General features: G+C 40.8%; 1 long non-coding RNA gene across 1 annotated transcript; it reads right to left on the reverse strand.

Annotated features, from left to right (window-relative positions):
- Positions 1-1127: 1127 nt before the first annotated feature.
- LOC112076740 (uncharacterized) lies at positions 1128-6293 on the reverse strand. The gene is made up of 5 exons (XR_002895256.2): positions 6166-6293; positions 4633-4741; positions 4200-4242; positions 1555-1660; positions 1128-1212 (listed from the first exon to the last, which is right to left on the reverse strand). It is a non-coding gene; the product is annotated as an uncharacterized lncRNA (long non-coding RNA).
- Positions 6294-6725: the final 432 nt, after the last annotated feature.

The following is a 6725-nucleotide window of genomic DNA, read 5'->3' on the forward strand; positions in this document are numbered from 1 at the left end:
GGAACTAAGATCCCAGTGTTCACTAACAACAGGATGGGACTAGATCCAGTCTCCACTAACAAGATGGGACTAGATTCCAGTGTTCACTAACAACAGATTGGACTAGATCCAGTCTCCAACTAACAACAGATGGGACTAAACCAAGTGTCCACTACAACAGATGGGACTAGATCCCAGTGTCCACTAACAACAGATGGACTAGATCCCAGTCTCCACTAACAACAGATGGGACTAGCTCCCAGTGTCCACTAACAACAGATGGGACTAGATCCCAGTGTTCACTAACAACAGATGGGACTAGATCCCAGTCTCCACTAACAACAGATGGGACTAGATTCCAGTGTTCACTAACAAAGATGGGACTAGATCCCAGTCCCACTAACAACAGATGGACTAAGTCCCAGTGTCACTAAGACTAACAACAGATGGAACTAGATCCCAGTCTCCACTAACACTGACAACAGATGGGACTAGATCCCAGTGTCCACTAACACTGGCAACAGATGTGACTAGATCCCAGTGTCCACTACACTGACACAGATGTGACTAGATCCCAGTCTCCACTAACAACAGATGGGACTAGATCCCAGTGTCCACTAACACTGACAACAGATGGGACTAGTCCCAGTGTCCACTAACAACAGATGGGACTAGATCCCAGTGTCCACTAAGACTAACAACAGATGGAACTAGATCCCAGTGTCCACTAACAGCAAGATGGGACTAGATCCCAGTGTCCCATTAACAACGATGGGACTAGATCCCAGTGTCCACTAAGACTAACAACAGATGGGACTAGATCCCAGTGTCCACTAACAACAGATGGGACTAGAATCCCAATGTCCACTAACAACAGATTGGGACTAGATCCCAATCTCCACTAACAACAGATGGGAATAGATCCCAGTGTCCACCACTAACACTGACAACAGATGGGATCTGTGGCCATGTGAAATCATTGGATCTGACTATTTGTTTCTATCAATTTCATGGTAACACTGAGGACACAACCACCGAGAATCTTCAAACTCAATAACCCCCCTGCAAAGCACAAATTCATGCTGCTAATTGAGGTTGGCACTGGTCACTCACCTCAGTGGAGAGTGGAGGCACCCTCATGCTGCCCAGGGGCATCAACGTGGCACACGGCAAAGTGCCTCATGATCTCCTGCAGGTCCTCGTGGCTGAACAGGGGGTTGAAGCACGACTTGTCTAGACACAAAGGAGAATATAAGACAAGTTCAGCAAAGTGCTCCTAAATGTTTTTTCTTTTCTTGTGCATTGTTGCTTTGAAATTTGACATTGAATTGAATAGAACAACCATATGGGACTGTATACAGATCATGACATGACAGCCTGATTAACACATTAAAAACAAGTCATCTGTTTTAAGTTCTGTTTGTCATCAAAGCGCTGTGCTCTCACTGGTTAGATGCATATCAATATGGAATTGAACTTAGCTCTTAGCCAGATGTGCACAATAACAATAAACTAAACTTAAGATCAAACTGGATAGCCCAGACAGGGCTTCTTCACAACAACAACAAAACATACAGTTCAGTCCAATATCGTGGAAGGTCATGATGACGGGACGGCTGCCCTTGGGAACCCCCTTCATGGTGCAGTGGACCTGTCCAAACTGAGTCTCCACGTCATCCTCCTGCCATGGCCAAAACAACTTTGGTTACACAAACCCCACAACTATAACTGTTCCCAACCCTTTTCGGTTACTGTACCACCAACTGAATTTAGCTTTGCCCGGAGTACCTTGATGTCCTCGTGCATTTTACCAGTAAGATTTTCAAGTAACCCCTGTGGATAGGCCAAGTAGCCCCAGGGGTCCTAGTACCCCTCATTGGGAACCACTGATGTTAAGCATGCCATGCCCCCTTTCTGGTTTAAGGTCCAAAGAAGTGAATAAAATAGTACTTCCAGACCAGTGTGTAATGACATTTCTAAAATATCTGAGGCATTAAGGTGGAGTGGTAGAATTGTACATATTGGGCTCATTAAAGAAGAAAATCTTTAAAAAGATGGAAACAACTGTTGTATATTAGTAAATATATAGTTGTAAATGTATAGTAGTAAATGTATAGTAGTAAATATATACATAGTAGTAAATGTATAGTAGTAAATATATACATAGTAGTAAATATATATAGTAGTAAATGTATAGCAGTAAATATATACATAGTAAATATATAGTAGTGAATATATAGTAGTAAATGTATAGTAGTAAATGTATAGCAGTAAATGTATAGTAGTAAATATATAGTAGTGAATATATAGTAGTAAATGTATAGTAGTAAATATATACATAGTAGTAAATATATAGTAGTAAATATATAGTAGTTAAATGTACTACTATATATTTACTACTATACATTTACTACTATACATTTACTACTATACATTTACTACTATATATTTACTACAATATATTCACTACTATATATTTACTACTATACATTTACTACTATGTATATATGTATAGTAGTAAATATATAGTGGTAAATCAGTGCAAGGATTCAAAACTTCACTCTGGGTTTCTAGTATTGAATCTATGTTAAATGGAAAGATCTAACCTGATCTTATCAATGGTCATAATTCTAAAGGTGCAGACACAGTGCAGACACAAGGAGGGCTGTTACTAACATCATCTGTACCGTGTCCATTTCAACAGATATACATAGCTAAGTCCATATTTCCCACCAAAAGCCATGATGTAAAAATCCACAATGTCTCTGGTGTGTTACGTCTATACTGTACTTTGTAGTTTTTTGGGGGGTGTATTCCTGCACTCATTACGGGTAATTGTAAACAAACACTGTATAGCCTCAAAACATGGTTAAAACTATCATTTTGGATGGTCAGTATTTTGCATCCATAGCTTTGTCTATGAATTTGAGGGTGGTTAGATTTCTCCAGCCCCAACCCTCAACGGTTTACCGACACAGTGGCGGGGTGGCCGCTTTGTTATTGTTTGAACTGCAGATTGACACTTTAAGGTCAAAAGTGCATCAGCATTGCTCTACAAAACCAACCTTCATGAACCTTCAGTGATGTATAGCCTCTCTCTAGTCTAGCTTGATCCTAAACTACTGACAGGTTACTCTACATCTGGAAACCACACAGACCGCACAGCCACACAGCTACAGCTCATAATAATGACTGAACCTACGCAAATGGAATGGCATCAAACCATGTGTTTGATGTATTTGATACCATTCCACTGATTCTGCTCCAGCCATTACCACGAGCCCGTTCTCCCCAATTAAGGTGCCACCAACCAATGTGGTCCCATTGTAGAAAAGGCTGTCATTTTTCTCACACTCTTTAGTTAACAGGTGCAACTAAGCCATAGAGATGTGTAGCGATCTCTACGTATCAGTCTTCATTGGCGCTGCCCATGTTATACAGGCTTTTGGGCATTAGAGATCTCTATACATCTCTATGCTCTGAGTGCACCTGCAACCCATTTAATTAGTGAAATAGCGGAGTTCCTTTGCCCTTTAGTTCAGAGCCCAACAACCCATGTAGTTGTGAAGAACTCTCCTGCGTTTATCCTTTTATTTCTGTTATCTGTGCCTCACAGTATCCAACCACACAAACAAGTCAGTAATGGAAACTGAATGGATTATTATAAACGGGAGCATAGACTCTCTAAAACGCAACCTCAAGTCTCTCTCCTTATCCTTGTCCTCTAACCAGGACACCTGCTCCTGTGTCAGCTCCTACCTCACCCAGTACATTCAGAATACTGGGGCGGCAGGTAGCCTAGTGGTTAGAGCGTTGGACTTGTAACTGAAAGGTTGCAAGATTGAATCCCTTAGCTGACAAGGTAAAAATCTGTCGTTCTGCCCCTGAACAAGGCAGTTCCTAGGCCGTCATTGAAAATAAGAATTAATTTTTAACTGACTTGTCTAGTTAAATAATAGTAAAATAAAAAATAGGTAACCTACACTAACACCCATTAACAAGTTGTTCCTGCTAAAACCAGCACCTGGATCTCAAGACACAACTGCTCTGCACGGGTTTCTCTTTATGAATTAGTCCTACTTTACGTTGTGTGCAATAACCTGTGTTCTACATGGTAGTTACATAGTAGGTTAGTACTGGTACATTGTTACAGAGCACCAACCTACTTGCAGCTGTTACTTACCATGATGTAAATCATAGGTTTTAGGTGTGATACGTACCCTAAAGCCGACCATAAGGTCTAGTAACCGCCCCTGTCAGCCCCTGAAGGACAAAACAAAATCAATCTCATTAACCACAGACTACAGCATCATAAATCAACTTGTTGGAGTGAGTTGTTAAACTCTGTTTTATCAAAAAGGCCATCAACAGAAAAAGATGGAGTCTATCCTAAATGGTAACCTGGAGAGTTGACCAGAGCATTATTGGCCCTGGTCAAAAGTCATGCACTAGAAAGGGAATAGGGTAACATATGAGATATTTGTATAATCTGCAACAGTATGGTTTTAAGAAACTTCAGCTTCTCCCAAATGGCACCTATATAATTGTTCTGAATGTTTTATTCCTGCCTATGCATTTTGAATGACCTGTGCACCATTCAATCCAAACTGATATCCAGAACTTTCCAGGTGTATAAACAACTAAACGACTCACAGGAAGTGGGTTAACGTTGACCTGCGCCTCATTTTCCTCCAGGTCAACCTCATCCAGCTCCATCAAAGAGGGGATCTTGCTGAGAAGCCTGTTGATGTTGATGAGCACCCTGTTGAATGAAAAAGAAAAGTTGCACAAGATACTCATGGTTGCTTCCCAACTGGCACCCTATTCCCTATTAGTGCACTACTTTTGACCAGAGCCAAATGGTCTCTATCCTATGATGCACTATTTTGACCAGAGCAAATGGTCTCTATTCCTATTAGTGCACTACTTTTGACCAGAGCCAAATGGTCTCTATTACCTTATAGTGCACTACTTTGACCAGGCACAATGGTCTCTTATCCTTTTATAGTGCACTACTTTTGACCAGGGCAAATGGTCTCTATAATAGTGCACTACTTTGCCAGGACCAAATCGGTCTCTTATTACCTATTAGTGATACTTTTGACCAGGGCCAAATGGTCTCTATTACCTATGTAGTGCACTACTTTTGACCAGGGACAAATGGTCTCTATTACCTATATAGTGCACTACTTTTGACCAGGGCCAAATGGTCTCTGGTCAAAAGTAGTGCACTACATAGGTAATAGGGTGCAGTTTGGGACTAAACCTAAGGAAACCATTAACCAACATATTTTTTTTTAAACCATCAATTTCACATTTTAAATCGATAGCAAAGCTATTGGATTTGTTATACAGTGGGGATTTAGGTATTACATTGGCTGCATTATTCTGTAACGCTGCTGTAGGCTTATTTGCCATGGTCAACCAACGGAAACATCAAGCAGCATCTGTACAGGTAACATTTGCCATAACACCCATTTGCCATGATGCTGCGGACCATATGCGTCAGTGTATCAGTGAACAGATTACAGCAAATGTGTTTATTTACACTGGGTTTATTTTATGAATTAGCTAAAAGGGTAGCCTACTACACATCCCGATGTCCATCAGCCATTGCGCACGTGTGAGCGCGCAAAAGTTTCCCGCGCGTGAGAGACCRGCATTCCGAKTCTTTTCAGTGAGCTGGCTCATTTGTCTCCGTTCACGTAAAAGAGCCGGTTCATTTGTCTCTCAAACAGCTCTTCGTTCAAAATTCTTCAAAATCGACCTAGAACCATGAAAAAAGTGCGAATACTAATGTAAAGCCCAAAGGTAGGTTACCATTATGTCAGATCGTGAACTGCGCGTTCAAATACATTTTTACCTGGCCAAATTGTTAGATGGCCTGTAGAAAAATGACCAGATTGACGCGCTCTTTCCGAATATGGTATTGTTTCTGCAGTGAAGATTCACCGTCTTTAGATAATTCSTTTGTGACGTATCAGCAGAAAACGTTTTTTTGAACTCAAAAAGCAGTATGCAAATCAGGGAGCCAAAATAACGGCTCTTTCCAATAAGATCCGTTCAAAAAGAGCCGTTCGTTCACAAAGGACCCATCATCCCTTCTACCTGCCAGTACCACATCATCTCATCATCATCACATACATACGCATACCCGTACTTTATACCTCAGTGACACATACCCACCTTCCTAGACATGACGCTCAGTCGATGGTGGTACGGATGTGTTGGTTGAAAATCGAAAAGGCACCAAGATTCTTAACTTCCTCAATTGTTTCCTTGGCAACTCTGACAGAGACRCATAGCCTAATAAACACATTTCATTCAGATGTCACAAAGAGTTTGGAATATCTGGTTGTCATAATGGTCATCATGGTCTGCCAGTTCAAATGAAAGGCAAATCCCTAGACAATTCCCAATGTTATTTTGAGCAAGCCTCATCATGATGACCTCGTGTTTTTTAATCATATGACTGGTTTCTAGTTTGGATTGTATAGCCTGCCCAATAGTGTATTTTACTGCAAATATGTGGTGCTCAATGCAACAACAAAAAAATGGGGGGGTAAACAACTCAAATATAAGTGCATAGCCTACAGTAGGCTATATTTTAATACTGTTCAGATTAATACAACTATAGGGGGTTATGAAAGAAATGGTAAGCCTATGTATGTGTAGCAGTGTGATGTTGTTCCCCTAGATTACGCACCAAATTGCACACAAGGACCAATTCAAATAGGCCAGGTCAA

The sequence above is a fragment of the Salvelinus sp. IW2-2015 genome, unplaced genomic scaffold, assembly GCF_002910315.2.
Source record: "Salvelinus sp. IW2-2015 unplaced genomic scaffold, ASM291031v2 Un_scaffold3972, whole genome shotgun sequence".
Taxonomy (NCBI): domain Eukaryota; kingdom Metazoa; phylum Chordata; class Actinopteri; order Salmoniformes; family Salmonidae; genus Salvelinus; species Salvelinus sp. IW2-2015.